This window comes from Canis lupus, chromosome 12 (genome assembly GCF_003254725.2).
Source record: "Canis lupus dingo isolate Sandy chromosome 12, ASM325472v2, whole genome shotgun sequence".
Classification (NCBI taxonomy): domain Eukaryota; kingdom Metazoa; phylum Chordata; class Mammalia; order Carnivora; family Canidae; genus Canis; species Canis lupus.
Window position 1 is genome coordinate 69,919,987 of NC_064254.1, and position 16,289 is coordinate 69,936,275.

Genomic DNA, 16,289 nt, shown 5'->3' on the forward strand with positions numbered 1-16,289 from the left:
GGAAGTGGTTGGGGACGCTTGTTTTTGATGCTTGGCCATACCTTCCATTGGCTTTTCTACCGAGCACGGTGCAGGACGGAGGTGTGCTGGCCACGTGTAACGTAGTAGAGGTGGAGGGGAGGGTCCCCGAGATGTTCCTGGGAGTGTCACCCAGTAATTAGCAAAGGCAGGTGCTGGAACCTGGCTTTGGATGAATGTGGCAAGGTCTGTGACTCCAGTACCATGAATGGGACGGCTCTCCAGACACACCCTAAGGAGCATCCGGGGTTTAATCCGGCAGCGGTGTCCTTTGAAGAAACAGCTGAACCTGGAAGAGCGTCAGGACAGCCGGTGCATGACCCCTCGGCCACATGCTTACTGCAGAGAAGGAAAAGACCGAGTCCAACCTGCAGTGAGGAAAAACATTCATTTTGTAAAAGCCAAATAGAATCTTCTACGGATTTTTAAGGTGAAGGTATATTACTCTGCTTATTAAGATACAGGGGATATTAACTGCCACATGTGTTCGGGAAGCATAAGGAGATATTTGCACTAGCATCTAAAAAAATGAAAATATTAAATATTAAAATATTATCAAATATTATCAAATCTTAAAAAGTGTTTAAAAACCAAAAAAATCTAGTGTCAGAGGCTAAGTGCACCGATGTGGTCAATAAATAGTTATTCCCTTCCTAGCGTCTCATTTTCTTATGTGATTGTAAAGGTGATTTTGATCTTCAAGCTGCGGACCTACTAAACTCTGGGGAACACAAAATAGCAGATAGACTCCCACTACCTCTGGCCCCAGCTCTCTCTCTCTCTACCTGACTTCATAACTACATGCACCAATGCATCCCCCGACATGATAAAATTAAACGTAACAAGCAAGCCGATTTCTTGAAAAATCTAAATTCTAAAATTAAAATGCATTTAATGCACTTTAAGAATTTGATAGGCTTCCAAATTATGCCCATACAAAAATGTTTGGGTTTTTTTTTTTCATTTTGTTCTACTTGCAGATTGGAAAAGTTTGAGATATTTATTAAACATTAGATGAAACTCGCTATTCTTTATTTGTGAATCCAGGAATCCTAGACTGGGGCATTTGGGGAGACTCCTCCTGCCATCCTTAACCTGATTTGCCAAACCTTCACTAGTCTGTCCTAGGCTATATTTGCGGGAAGAAATCCCGCTGCTGTGATGGGATGATCTTTTGACTTTGGTAAAAAATAAAATGAGATGTAATTTTTCCCTTGTAGGCTGAGTTCCCTTGATTTCTGGCTGCAATGCCTTGCTTCTAGATCGTGGTTTCCAGGTAATGATTCTTCACAGGAGGACGGTAAAGGTAGAAACAGAGGTGTCTGAACTTGTAGTTTCTGAACTTGGCGAAGGATCCTATTCTGGATGAATCGGTTGACCTGCCTTACTTCACAGATGAGGAAACTCCAGCTGCAAACACTTAAGAGATTTTGCCCACAGGCATTATCAACAACCAATCCAGCAAATCCAGTGAAGAACCCAATGCTTCTGCCCCACAAGTCAAGGTCCTGTCACTTATGTCGCTATGATGCGGAAAAACAAAGTGAAATTTGTCATTGTAAAATGATGGAACTCCCTTCTGAAAAAGGTGAAGACATTTGCAATAGAGCAGATACCCTTCACCGTGGCAGGCTTCAGGCGCCAGGCTTGCGGGGAGCCTCTCTGATGGTCTCGAGGCCCCTTGCCCACCATCCCCACCTCTGCTCCTCCTTTCCTCTGCAGTGGTGTTCCTTAGCTCTTTATATACTCACACATGGTTCTGTAGACATGTGTTTCTAAGCCTGTTTTCTCCACCAGATGTTAAATACGCCAAGAACATAATAGTCTTAAAAATAAATTTGTTTAATGGCATCTAAATATTATGCTATAATATATGTTCCATGCTTCACCTAGAACATTAACCTTGTCAAGTTATGCATTAGTAGCGCAATGACATCTATGGAATACCTGCTCACTCTTCTCCTGGAGCTGTCAAAAAATGTTATAATCCTTCCACATGCTAAGGATTTCACTTTTAGCATCTTTTTGATTTAGAAGAGATAAACGGAGGGATGGGTTTTCAGATGCCCGACTTCACAACTCTACGATCTCCCAAGAGACCCGAGCCCACACGTTGGAAATCTCACCAGGTATAGATTGTTCCAACACCTAGAATGAGACCTTGATCCATCGTGCAAGTCATTACAGTGGAGCAAAGCACCCACAACAGGGGCAAAGTGCAAAGGTTTGGGAGCAAGAGAGAAAGAGACAGGAGAGAAAAAAGAAAAAAACAAACAGCAGGTCTCCCTTGCTTCCTACTTTAAAATATCCCCACTAACTCATAGGTTATTGCCAATATGTAGCTATTTCACCAACTTCAACCCCTTTGTCACAAAGAGACCCCATGTTCCCAAGCTGCATAAAAAGAGCACATACACACTCACTCATGCACACACACGCACTCATACATATTCACGTACACGTGCACACACACATCCCCCCCAGTAGCTCAAGAAGGCCATGTGCAAGAAAAATAGACAATCTCCAATTATGTTTCTTATGAGCCTGAAGAATTCCAAGTAGATTTCTTGCACTCTTCTTTTTTTTAAACATCTTTTATGTTTATGAAACATCTAGTTTCAAGTGATGGAAATCTAACCTGAATGGTTTAAACAAACAAGAAAAAAAAAATGAAGGTAGAGGTAAAGAATTTATTGGCTTACTGAAAAGGTCAAGGGCAGAGTAGCTTCACACAAGGCTAGATCCAGGAACTAAAAATAAAAGAAAAAGTCAAACAAGACTCAGTTTTTCCCTACCTCTGGTTTTCTCCAAAATAGGAATTATCGTCAGTGAGGTTCCTCGTGATATAAAGAATATTAGCTGAAGCTCAAGATAGTAACTGCAGCAGAAAATAAGTCTCTTTCTCCCAGTGGTTCCCACAAAATCCCCTGGCTGGCAACCGGTTTATGTGTTCTACGTCTGAGCCACTCATTGTGGCCAAGAGGATAAGATGCATTAATGGGACGGGCATGGTTTACATGTGGGATGACAAGCCATTCTGCTTTGCTGGAGACCAAGTCCTGTGTCCCAGAAAACCCTTGGGTAAATCAGGATGGTTGATCTCCCAGTTTTCGTGGAGCACTGAGGATGGGATTATTTCTGAATATGGGCGTCGAGAATGTACAGAGTAGCAGTGGTTGAGTGTCAGGCAGGGGAAATAGTCCCTACCCCGACAGACCAACTCTAGAGCTGTGCTCAACAACACGGCGCCTACATGAGCTCATTGATCACTTGAAATATGGTAGCCTTCATTGTAGTCAAAAGTAGGTCTGAATTGAGATGACTCTTAAATATAAAACACACACTGGGTTTTAAAAGCCTTTGAAAAAAGGAATGCAAGGACTCTTACTAGTAATTTTGTTAATTGATAATTTATTGTTGAAATGGCAATGCTCTAGATGGGTTTGGTTAATTTTTTTTTTTTTTTTTTTTTTTTTACTTTTTTAATGTGGCTCTTAGAAAATGTAAAATTGTGCCTGTGGCTCACGTTGTAATTCCATTGCCTGGCAGTGCTATAAGTTTTTAACAAAGAAATAATATATTTATGTCACATATAAGCAGGGACGTATTTCAAAAGACGCTTTGAAGGTATGGCATCTTTTTTTTTAAGATTTATTTATTTATTTGAAAGAGCACAAGCTGGGGGAGGCGCCAAGGGAGAGGGAGAGAGAGAATCTCAAGCAGACTTCTCGCTGAGCACACGGGGCTCAATCCTAGGACACTGAGATCATGACCTGAGCAGAAATCAAGAGTTGGCCGCCTAACCGACTGGGCCTCCCAGGTGGCCCTGAATGTAAGGCATCTTAAGCAACAAATGATAAATTAGAGAACATCAGGACCACAAACAATAGGAGGAAAAAATATCAAACCCAAGACCGAATTTATTCACTCACCCCTCCCTGTCTTCCTCTGTGCCAGGATTAGCCTCAAGTCCTAGGACTTCGGGCCCGAACATGAAAAGACATCTGTCCTTCAAGAGCTCAGTGACCAGAAGGCAAGAGACTGGGGGTTGGGGGGGGGGGGGGAGATTGTAATACAAAATAATGCTGTCAGCAATACGATAAACTCTAGTGTCCATGGGCTGTGTTGGTTGAATTAACTCTCTCAGCCACGTAAGCTTTGTGCATTCAATCCATACTCTGCATTTTCCCCTTTTATTGCATGCCAAGTTCCTTGAGAGTAGGGTAGTGTGCTGATAAGTTGCATACAACCAATTGCATTGGTTTCAGGGCTCTCTTTTCACTTCATGACCAAATGTTTCTCCATCTCTTGGTTACTCTTACCAGAAGCGGGTTGGCCCCACGAAAGCTAATGGGCCTAGGTTCCAAATATTGCCAATGTTCCTCACCACCCCCCTTACTCCTGAAGGTGGTTATGTACCCTGTGCTTCATTTTCCACCAACAGCATTGAGCAACAAGATCCCAAGTGACTCTTCGAACACACACACACACACACGCACGAGTCTTTGTTTGCAATTTAGCTTATTATTGTTAATCATCTGAAAATACCCAAATGCTTACAAACACTCCAACTTACTGTAATTGGACTCCTTCAATATAACTATTTCAGTCACAGGGAGGGCTCTGCATACTAGCAATTGAGTTCCCTCTAAACATCCTTGAGAATGTTTATTTGAAAAGATTACCTTGTTTTCCTTCAGGATTAAGTCATGGTCACTGCAGAGAGAGATGATTTGGAAAGATGACAAGCAGTTTTTGATAGTTCCTCAAAGACTTCCCTTGTTAAATAATATACCCACAGAAAAACAAAATGTGTTCTAGCCCACACACGTTAGAGACATTTTTCGAACACCTAGATTGGAGAAGATAGGTATTACAAATAACATATTTGTTGGAGAGAGTGAAGAAATCACAAACTTGCTTGGATAAACACTATTAAATGCATACTTAACCAGTGGATTGCGACAGTTCCCCTCTGGCCCTCACTGACAAGCTTGACTCCAGCTGTAAATTCGGTTGCAAAACTTCCTTGTCAGAGAACTCGCCCTGTTAGGAGGACTCAGCCCTGGCTTTGAATCTGCAAGGACAGAAAAATCAATGTGACAGCAAAGCAGTTGCTTGTGTCAGGCCTAACCAGGGAGAGAAAGGGCTTTAAATTAATCATGATTTAGGGATGCTATGAGCCGGTGCAAAGGCACATTCCTCTGGAGTCTCTGCGAAAAGGGAAAAAAAAAGAGCTTGGAGCTCTCTGCTTCGGCGACCCGCAGATACTGCCCTTCTGTTATAAACAGAACTCCGTGTTTACGGTGGGAGCTGATCTTGTGTAAACAGATAAAATGCATCAAAATCTACGGGCTTTGGGTTGAGGCAGTTAGGCAACAGGATCTCTCCACGTGAAGGGTAAAGATGAATGAAGGTTTCGTCTTTTCTTCTAGAACCCGTGAACCGAGTTCCCTAAGGCCGGGAGGATTTTAGGTTCTGTGTTAAATGTCGATTCCCTACAGAAGCACAGGGCTGGTGTGAGCTTCTTATCTCCTTCGAGATCCGCCTTTGTTCATCCCTCACCTACCTTGGACAACCAGAGCATCGAACTAGGAAACAGTTATTTGCGCGTGGCTCCTCCCAAAGCTGTCAGGAAAGACCTACTAGGGTTCTGTTCAGCTGCTACCATCCGGGGGCAGCTGCGAGGCAGTAACCCTCCGAATGGTGGAGGCGGGCTCTAGCTCACCTATGGGTCTCTGCTGGCTGAACAAGGCCACTTCAATCAAGAGAGGTCGGCCTCCATTTCCGATTTGGGTAGTTGGGTCTGCATTGGAGGGAAAGACCTCCGAGTCAGCTGACTTCAGATTGACCTTATTCCTGTACCAGGCCCCACACCTTGTTAGCTCAACACGTATCCGCCCATCCAGGCTACGTTAGGAAAAAAAACGCACTCCCCTCTAATGAAACTGCTGCCCGTGGTGGGGGGCAAACATAGGATTCAGGGATGGAGACGGACAATGTCCTCGGTTGAGGCACGTTCAGAGAAAAGATGGAGCTTGGTCTTCCGTCCTCCATCTGGCGTTAGAGGCCAAGTCAGTGAACCAGACTCACTTGTTTCCGCAGCCGTGTCGCACTAACAGGACCAGGGGTTTGCAGGGCTTTAGAAAATCACTGGCCTTGGCTGTTTGGCCATAGGGGTTTGTTCATGATGATACACACAGCAGTGATTCCTCAGTTCTCTACTCTGTAAACGGAGAGACACCCCCTGAAGAAGACCCAACAGCACCTGAGCCTACTTTAAAAAGGTTCCTTTGGCTTCATCTTCTGACGGCATCATCTCTATCATCATAAGACTATCACAGGGCCCAAGGGGTTCCATGAAGCACAGAGGATGAGCTTGGAGATGTCCCCTTTGAGAGGATGGCACAGGAGCTGTTCCTGCCCACGAAGGCTCATGACGGAAACCACAGAGCGCTGCATCTATGCAAATGCAATCAGTACGTGTAAACAACAGGATACAAACGCCAAATCCGTAGAACGTGGTAACATATCAGCATCTACGGAAAACAGAGTTGTGGGAAAGCATAATGTAAGTGAATGTATTTATTATAATAAATATATATTTTCCTTTTTCATTAGTGAAACTTTGAAATTGAATCCAGGATAAGGAAAAGAAACGGTTTTTACGACTACGCTGCTTCCTACCTTCAGTGGTCCCAAAGCTGAGCTGCAGACACGGCCCCCTAACTTACACAGGGCGGCTTTCGTGATAGACTCTTTCAAGCAGCATTGGGTGTCAAGGAGCTTTCAGAAATAAAACCATTCTGTTACTTTTTACACAGAAGAATTACAGCCATCAGTGAAGGCTTCTTTGAAAATCAAGAACAGTCTTCGTAGGCACCAAGGGGAATTACCAGGGAAGTTAGTGGGCACCTCCTCTCTAGAGAGCTTTACAAACAGGATAACTTTTCAACTGTTTTGTGTGGCTTTCTCTGAGCAGATAATAGGCAAAGAAATCCTTTCAAACCCCTCTTTAGTTCTCTCATTCGTCGGTTATTTTCCAGCCATTCCATCCACTGGCCTTTTCTGCATCCTGCAGTCAACTCTTGAGAAAGGACGATCAGAGAAGATGAAGCAAATAGGGTCAGGGTGCCTGGGAGGGTAGTAACAAGAGAACAGCTAATAAATATTCAACCCTTTCTATATTGCAAGAACGACTTAGTACTCTACTTGGGTTTTCAAAAGGAGGCAAAAAAAAAAAATGTTGTAATCTTCCTGTCTAGACCAACTCAGCAGCCAACTTTATAAAGAACTTTCCATTTGCCAAGCCCTATCCGGAGCCTTTACGTGAATGATCCTATTCAACCTAACAGCAACTCCGTGAAATAGACATTTTGGTGTTCCCATTTTACAGAGGACAAAACCGAGTCTTGGAAAGATGATCTTTCACAAACTAACAGGATTAGGATGTGTTGGAACTAATATTCTGTGTGGTAGTACACAAATGGATTCTGTTACAGTTCTGGAGGTCAGAAATCAGAAATCCATGTCAGGAAAAAAAAAAAGAAAGAAAAGAAAAGAAATCCATCTCAGTAGGGCAAAATCAAAGGGTCGGCAGGGCTGGTCCCTTCTGGAGCCTCTAGGGGAGAATCTGTTTCTTTGTCTTTTCCAGGATGGATGTTGTCCTCATTCCTTGGCTCCTGGCTCATGCATCACATCATCTTTTTTTTTTTTTTTTTATGATAGTCACACAATGAGAGAGAGAGAGAGAGAGGCAGAGACACAGGCAGAGGGAGAAGCAGGCTCCATGCACCGGGAGCCCAATGTGGGATTCGATCCCAGGTCTCCAGGATCGCGCCCTGGGCCAAAGGCAGGCACCAAACCGCTGCGCCACCCAGGGATCCCCACATCATCTTTTCTCTCCTTGCATCACATTGCTTTCTCCTCTCCTTTATCAAATAGCTTTCTGCTTCCCTCTTATGAGGACATTTGTGATCACATTTAGATTCTATTCTATCCAGATAATACAGGATAATCTCCCCACCTCGAGATCCTTAACTTAATTACATCTGCAAAATCACTTTCACCATATAAGGTAGGATGTGTAGATTCCAGGGACGCCTGGGTGGCTCAGCGGTTTAGCGCCTCCCTTTGGCCCAGGGCGTGACCCTGGAGACCTGGGATCAAGTCCCACATCAGGCTCCCTGCGTGGAGCCTGCTTCTCCCTCTGCCTGTGTCTCTGCTTCTCTCTCTCTCTCTCTCTCTCTGTCTGTCTGTCTCTGTGTGTGTGTGTGTCTCATGAATAAATAAATAAGATCTTAAAAAAAAAAAAAAAAAAGGTTGTGTAGATTCCAGGGGTTAGGACCTGGATATCTCTGGGGCTGTTATCCAGTCCACCACAATTAGCATTCAAACTTCCATTCTCCTAAACACTATAATATCTTCTTCCCAGATGAGTAATTCTGGACAAACTGAGTGACTGATCTTCGGCAAGTGGGTAGATATCTCCTATAAATGAAAAAGATTAAATTTAATCATTTTTATGGATCATAGGACAATATAGTGACAGGAGACCTGGACTTACAGTCAGAAATTGGAGTTCTTATCATTAATTAAACATGCAAGCTTGGACTAAGCCCTACATCTCTTGGAATTGGGGATCATAAAGAAGTCCCAGCATGTGCCAACTCTGATCAAATCTCTTCCAGCGTCAGTGGGAAATGCTGAACCCGGTTATCAGTGCCTGCCCCACTTAATCTCTGGAGCTCCTTTTAACCCAGACTTTATGATCAATGATATATGAATTATCAATTACTGCCTAACAAATCATCCTAAAATATAGTGGCTTAAAACAACAAACATTTATTATCTAAAAATGCTGACGAGTCTGGTATTTGGGAGTGGCTTAGCTGGTGGCTCTGGCTCAGAGTCCGTAGAAGGCTGGAGTTGGGATTCCTGCTGGGGCTGCAGCCGTCAGAAGGCTTGCTCAGGGCTGGAGAGTCTGCCTCCAAGGTGGCTCATTTACACAGCTGCTACCAGGAGGCCCCCATAGGCCACATTAGGACATAGTGACTGGCTTTCCCCAGAGCAAGTAAACCAAGAGAGAATAAGACAGATACCCCAATATATTTTATGATGTAGCTTAGAAGAGGCGTACCTCATTCCCTCTGTGTCCCACTGGTTACACAGACCTACACTAATTCAGTGAAAGTGAGGATTATACCAGTCATGGATACGGGGAAGCAGGGCCAAGGCCATGAAAGTTCAATGACTTATGGGGACTAGGGCTTCCACAATGGGACTTTCGTGTTCATGTCTATCTAGAGACCTCATCAGCATGTGGAAACCCATATTACATAATACTTTGTGATGGTTGAGTGGCTTTGTGGCTTTGAGAAGGGTATTAGCAGCGTAAAACATATTTTTAAGAAGATAGCTCTGATGGCAAAGCAGGGGGTGAACCAATGCGTGCCCCTACTGCCTGCCAGGTGTTCCAGGCCGTAACAAAAATGTTTAGACTGGCCTTGCAAATTTCACATGTGTCCCCAACCTCTTCTGTCCGTGTGTTTTGTTTCTAGCCACTGTGCCATTCTCAGTATATGCGGACCATGCCTTAAATAACCCGCCTAGCTCAAATGCCATACTCTCCATGAAGCCTTCCCCTAGTCCTGAGACAGAGCAAGCATCTCTTTCCAGCATTTTCATAGCACTTTATTCACCTCTCTGTTACAGTATTTATCATACTCTCCTTTGAATAATCTGATTATGTTTCTCTCCCCAAATATTGGGTGCAATCCCTTGAGGGCAGAGACCGAAACCTTACCCTATGATTAGGCTATCAGAGCAATCGACAAATATATTTTTTGATGTAAAGAATAGACTTATTTCATAAATCATATTTCTAATACACTTAATGAACACCAGTTAAGTGATAGGCATTGTGTTAGGCCCTAAATCATGGAATAGTGATCAGTGGGGCACCTGGGTGGCTCAGTGGTTGAGCCTCTGCCTTTGGCGCAGGGGGCAATCCTGGGGTCCCGGGATCAAGTCCCACTTCGGGCTCCCTGAAGGGAGTCTGCTTCTCCTTCTGCCTCTCTCTGTGTCTCTCATGAATAAATAAATAAAATTGAAGAAGAAGAAGAAGAAGAAGAAGAAGAAGAAGAAGAAGAAGAAGAAGAAGAAAAAGGAGGAGGAGGAGGAGGAGGAAGAGGAAGAAGAGGAGGAAGAGGAAGAAGAGGAGGAGGAGGAGAAGAAGAATGATCAGTATGGGCAGGCCCTACCCTGAGGATTTAGAGAGCAGAACCACAGCTGGTAGTCTTGACAGTGATTATGTGTCTCTGCTCTCTCTCTTTCCTGCTGCATTTTCAACTTTCCTACCTTATCCTGCCTTTTCCAATTTTCCTTTCCCTTCTGACCCTTTCCTCAGCATACACTGCACACAGAGACATTGCTTGGTCTCTCTAACAAATATCATGGCCAAACAGTTACTCCAGGGCCAGGGCCAGGACCAGGGCGAGGTTATGATGTCTATGTTGCTGGCAAAGCCCTATGTGTATGAAAATCTGTTCCTGTTTCTCAACTACCACTTAGGGGGAAAAAAAAATGAAGGATAAAACAAGCATTCCCATGTCTGTATGGCTCACTTTTTTTTTTTTTTATCGTTTCCTATCTTTATTATCTCAAGTGAGTTGAATGCTCATAATTGTCTTTTTCAAAACGTTGGTTAGAGCAGCATCCATTATATCCATTACCACCTAGAATGTAAGCTCCATGACTGCAGAAAACATTGTCTCTTCTTTTCCTTCTAAATCATAGCTCCTTGAATGCTGCCTGGCATACAGCGCTGACATTTGTTAAATGTGTTCCTTGAAGCCATGATTTCTTCTCATGCTAAGTTTATAAATGACCTGTACTATTTCCTGTTACAAGTGGCTAGGTGGCCTCAGTCAAAGCATTAAGTCTGACTTTCCTTTCCTATAAAACAGGAACATCAAGTTACCTCTCTCACACAAGAATGTTTTGAGTATTAGAGAAAATGAATGTAAAGCACATAGTTCAGTGTCTTTCCAGAATATGAACTATAAATGGTTTGATGCTGACTCCAGAATCCTTCTTATTCCCCTGAACATGTAGGTTTGATAAATGCCTTTCTTTGCTTGTCTATAATCCACTAAGTCGATTGGCTTTCTTTAAAGCCAGGCTCTTGATGACTTCCAAAACACAGTATACTGAATCAATACTTATTAAGTAGTTATAATACAATTGCAGTTATGCAAGGCACTACAAATAAAAAGAAATACTGCAATATGGCCCTTCATCTAAAGGACTTTATTCTTGGATAAGGAGAATAGACAATATAATTTTTTTAAAGTTATAGAATAATATGAGATGTGGTAAGACTGAAATAGGCATTTCGGAAGAGCACCTAACCCAGCCTGGGTCATAGGGAGGGTTTTTCCAGGTTATCTTAGTTAGAGGAGTTAGTCACAGAGAGAACTCAGCCAGAGAGTTTCCGGAAAGGAGAGCAGGATGTTGTTCTGAGTGGACAGAGCAACCTGAACAAAGCCACAGGGAGCCCGAATGACATGGTCAATTAAAAGAGTGCCAGCGAGGGGCGCCTGGTGGCTCAGTCGGCTCAGCTCCAACTCCTGATTTCCACTCAGGTCATGAGCTCAGGGTCATGAGATTGAACCTGCATAGGGCTGTGGGCTTGGTCTGTTGGAGATTCTTTCTCTCCCTCTGACCCTCCCCTCACTTGTATGCACTCTCTCTCTCTCTCTCTCAAGTAAATAAATAAATCTTTTAAAAGAGAGAGAGAGAGAGAGAGTGCAAGAGATACCATTTTGATTAGGACATGGAACAAGAGACAAAATCAGGTCAAGGGCTAAAGCCTTACAGTGATGCGCAGAAGTCACATCTGACTTTGTATGTCGTGCTGTGGATTTTGGACTGTGCCCTTATGGTTTCTGGAAAGCCCATGAATATTTTTAAGCTGATAAATTGGACTCCACCAAAATTTGGAATATTTTCACCTCATCACGGTTACAAACATTTACACTTCATTTTTGAAAACAAAAAAGCAAGCCACAGACCAAAAGAAAATATTTACCAATTATGTGTTTGATTAAGGACTTGAACCCTGAACATGTCAAGAACACTTACAACGCAGTAATAAGACAAGCATTCCAATTTAAAAATGGGCAAAAAAAAAGGGGGGGGGATTTGTCAGTATCAAAATGCAAGTTAAAACCATATGATATGCCACTTTACATCTACTAGCATAATAATCAAAAAGACAAACAATACAAAATACTGGCAACGATGTGGAGGAATGAGAACCCTCGTGTATTATTGGTGTCAAAGTAAAATGGCGCTGATACTTCGGAAAACGTTTGATAGTTTCTTAAAAATTTAAGCATGAAGTTACTATATGACAAAGCAGTTCAATTCTCTTGAACCTACGCAAGACAAATGAATGCATACGTCCACACAAAGACACGCGAGTGAATGTTCACAGCAGCATTATTCATAACGGCCAAAAAATGAAAACAATTTAAATGTTCATCAACTGGTAAGTGGATTTTTTTTAAAATGTGAAATATCCATAAATAGAATATTATTCCGCGATCAAAGGGTAGTACAACTGATACATGGTATAACATAGATGAATCCCAAAAAAGAAGACACAAGTGGCATAACTGCTGTAAAACTCATTTATATGAAATATCTAGGAAAAGGAAATTTGTAGAGGGAAAATGCAAATCAACGTTTTGCTTGGAGTTAGAGGTAGAAGCAGGATGACCTATAAAAGTGCACCAGGGAAGTTTTAGGGATAATGGAAATGTTCTAAAACTGAAATATGGTAATGTTTGCATTGCTACATAAATTTACAAAAATCTTTTAATTCTGAGCTTACAATGGGTGAATGTTATAGTATGTAAAGGATACTCCTACAAAGCTGTTTTTTTTTAATAATTGCATTATATTAGAGGATATATGGTCATAAACTACTTTGTAAGCAAGAGGTCTGCTTATTATAAAGACATCCTCAGGATTAAGAACTCTGACCTATTTTGTAGTTACTTTTCGTCTGGACCCGATCAAAGTAATAGAAAGTTGATTTAGTTAGATTCTCCTAAACATGAACACATCATAAATGTGGAAGCAAAAAAAAAAAAAAACAAAAAACAAAAAAAAACCAGCAAGTCAGCTCTCACATGACCTGAATTTGTTGGGCCATCTCTAAAAATGAGTCACAAAGGCAGTTTCTTCCTTGCTTATGAAAATGTTTGAGGAAAAACTATGTGCTTGCTTGGGCATAATTGACCACAGTAATTATAGTGCATGCAAATTTATGTTGTATTTATAAGACTGCTGGATTTGGTAGTGGGAGATGGGGTGAGTTGGTGCTTGAAATCTAAGTCTTTAATCCACAAAAAGCCATGCTTTTTTTTTTTTTTCCTTTTGGTCCAAACTGGCAATTATGGGTTATAGAAGTATTTGTGCTTGTTCAGATGTTCCATAACCAAGAATTTGAAGATGTCTATTTTCTACATAAATCCAATACTGAGGAAAAGTATTAAATTGTCAGATCTGAGAGCTGTATCTATTTTTATAATTCACCACATAACTGGGAATGAGGTAAAGACAAGCTCATCTTTTAAGAGAGAACAATGCTGTCCAGAGATTATTTAAGAAAAAGGTACGATTCGGATTCTTGGAGGAAACCAAACATTGCGCTTATAATTTGGACTCCATCGCTAAATCATTAAGGATGGTCTCAGAGCAGCTATTAGCTCAGACACGGGTCATCAATTTGATTTCAAAGCATCATAATAGCACGAAGACCCCATGAATTCCCCCCAGAGCAGCAGAGTGATCACAGCTCTTAAGCAACTGCTACTTAAACTGATAATTTTGTCATTTGGTCAAAATCAATAAGGCACCAAAGCCATTATTTCAACCCAGATTAGGATCACAGGATCATGAAGGCATTTCCTCTGCTGGGCATCATCTATACTTTATAATATTAAGGTTAAAAAGACCAGCTCTCAAGCCTGATACCCTACAATCATTTTGAGACAGGATCATTTCGATTAGGCTTGTTTGATAGATTGTTATAGTGAAAGCAGATGGTCCTACGTATGATGACTTCCTATATGCCACATATTTAGTTTTGGTTCTGTTCCTCCACGTAGGCAAAGAACATAAAGAAAAGGGAAGTGTTTAACCATATGTCTAGATCGCCAAGTAGTTTATGCCCAGTATCAGCGGTGATGTCAGAAAAGGAGCATTCTGTTGTCTTAAACCGTGTTGAAGAGCCACGGTAGCATCAGAGCCCCTCATTTCTGTCCTTTTCCCTCCAATCCAGAGCCCCACAGACCGACTAAAGGACCTTGGTTCAAAAAATAATAATAATAAATAAAAATAAAGGACCTTGGTTCATATTTTAAACAGCAACACCCCGAACGCCTAGAAAATTTGTCAGAATCCACATTGGGCTCCTTTCCCATCCCATCAGCAACCAAGTGACATCGCTCCTGTTGGCACCGAGACATTCAGATGTGATCCGGAACCGTCACTGCTCAGGCCGGAGGTAGGTCAGAGGCACGTGGCTGCTCGAAGCTTTGCTGTGTGGGGCTTCCCCCCCCCCACCCCCTGACACCTCACCTCCTCTTCTGGCAGGTTCGGTACTGTACCTACACCCACCCCTGGGTGCAGTTCTTTCAATGACCTGAAGCTCATTGGCTTGAAACACATTGAATTCTTGTCACAACGTTTTGCATGGTGTCCTGATGTCCTTAGACCTCTGACCTCTCCCTTTTTCTAGCACCTCAGAACCCTACATCCCTGCACTAGCTCCTCACGCCTGGCGTCTGCCCAGCGATCCCCATCTTCGTCGCTGCCGCTAGACCTGTCCTAGCCATGCCACCGAGGGACGGTGACCACTGGCACTGCGAGGAGGCGTTGAACTGCCGTCTTGGGCCACGGCCTTCCCTCCAGCCAGTTGTCATTTGGCAACACGAGGCTTTCAACCTCCGTTTGTGAGTCCCCTTCCCTCAGTGTAACAAGCATTTCTTAAAAACCCTCTCTCTGCGACGTGTTCTGCCAAAATTACTACCTACCTGTAGTTCCCCAAATGCACACTGCTCCCCGCTCCCACCCCAAGAGTTTTCTGGTTTCCAACTGGGCCTGAGGAAGAGTTAGCAGTGAGGGAAAGAGCCGACCCTGAATGCTTTATTCTCCGAAGCATGAACCCAAAGTTTTTCTCTGACTCATGAATCACAGTCATGAGGACAATATGCTTTGAAGTTATTTGCCTTGAAATGTTAGTAAGAGGCATTTTTCTATCCTCCTCACAAGGGTTTTATGTAAATTAATGTTGCTTCTGGAGTACTTCAAAGGGAGTATAAATGCACAAAGTATACCACAGGGTCTCTCCATGACGCTTACTTCCGAGGTGTCCAGGCCAGTGCTCGTCTAATAGACATAGAATGAGAGCCGCATACGTGATTTTTAACTTTCTAGTGGCACCCTTCAAGAAAGTAAAAAGAAACAGGTATTTTTATCTAAAAATATTACCTCCACGGCCTTTAAAATCTCAGGTGTATTTTATGCTTACAGTACATCTCCGCTCGGAGGAGCCAACTGCAGGGGCTCAGGAGTCACAAGTGGCTGACGCCACCACGTCGAACAGCACGGGCCCAGGTGGTCAGGTGGGGAAAGCCGTCCGGAACAGAACTCTAGACTCAGAACAATTCTTCTGAATTATTAAGCTTTTGTAATGGACTGAAACTTGCCTAATGGCCAGGATCTTAGATTTTGCTTCAAGGTAAGCTGCAAATCAGAAATACTGTTTCTGATTGGTCGAAGCTTGCCAAATTACAAAATTGATAAAGTTGGTCCGATGACTTGCTGAGACCTTGCCTAAATGTAAAAGGCCTTCCATCACAGGCCTGGCTGCGAGGATGTGAGGCGTCGCAGTTAACTGGGCAAGGCTGTTAGTCCAGGCAGTTCCACCTTTTGAACTGAGCTCTCTCAAATGCACCTAAATGGGCTATGAATCTCTATATTAGCATCAGGAAACAAGTTAACGAGGCTCTTCAAGTTAGACTCCATCCTTTGCCTATCTTGGGGTATATCTAGTGGCACCGGGCCCTTGGAAGGTTAGAGACACAGACGTGGAGCCAGAAGGACTGGGCTATAATCTCGTGATAATTAAATTTGAGGACATGAAGTTGCTGACCCTGAAAAGAGAAGCCTCCCCTCATTGAGACGGCGCATCTAGT

The 16,289-nt window shown here is 42.9% G+C and overlaps 1 long non-coding RNA gene across 1 annotated transcript; it reads right to left on the bottom strand.

Moving 5' to 3' along the window:
- Window positions 1–4,100: 4,100 nt before the first annotated feature.
- LOC118350441 (uncharacterized) lies at window positions 4,101–15,290 on the bottom strand. The gene is made up of 3 exons (XR_004804244.2): window positions 15,126–15,290; window positions 5,588–6,557; window positions 4,101–5,095 (listed from the first exon to the last, which is right to left on the bottom strand). It is a non-coding gene; the product is annotated as an uncharacterized LOC118350441 (long non-coding RNA).
- Between the last annotated feature and the right edge of the window lie 999 nt (window positions 15,291–16,289).